We start from the raw sequence: 605 nt of genomic DNA on the forward strand, positions 1-605 counted from the left end.
TGTAAACACAGATGGCAAAAAATAAGAATTGGATAAAATTAAGTTGTGAAATTGATGTTTAGGTCATGACAGCTTCCTTCGTAAATCAAGGTCATTTCCTATAACCTTGACTTTAATGCTACCCAAATTGTTTTACACTGTATCATCCAGCATGTAATATAGTTTTCCTCTTGAGGCCCCAAGCACTGTATTAGAGCAGGGCAGCTACTCTGGGAACACATGCATGTACTGTGATGATTGGTTTCTATTAAAAGAGAACTCAGCCCCACAGAATTACCAGTGCGTCATTTGGATTGCTGCAGAGCTTGAGAATCTGATGCAGGGCAAAGGACACTTGATATTCAGGGCTAGTGAATGCTGAACAGTAACTCGAATATGCTGGAGGTAACGTTTGTTTATTTGATATACAGTTAAACTTGCTGCCACCTGCCTTATTGATTTATAAAACATCAAGCATTTCACAAGTTGGGTTCCACAAGCCCTTGTACTATCCTGCAGGCAGTTTCCTCCCACCCCCACCATTTTACCTCTTTACCCCCAGCTGCTTACAGCTTTCTTGCTGCAAGGCTGGTATTTACTGTCTTGTTCTAACAAGGACATTGGTA

Source organism: Trichechus manatus, unplaced genomic scaffold (assembly GCF_000243295.1).
Source record: "Trichechus manatus latirostris isolate Lorelei unplaced genomic scaffold, TriManLat1.0 scaffold00037, whole genome shotgun sequence".
NCBI classification, from domain to species: Eukaryota; Metazoa; Chordata; class Mammalia; order Sirenia; family Trichechidae; genus Trichechus; species Trichechus manatus.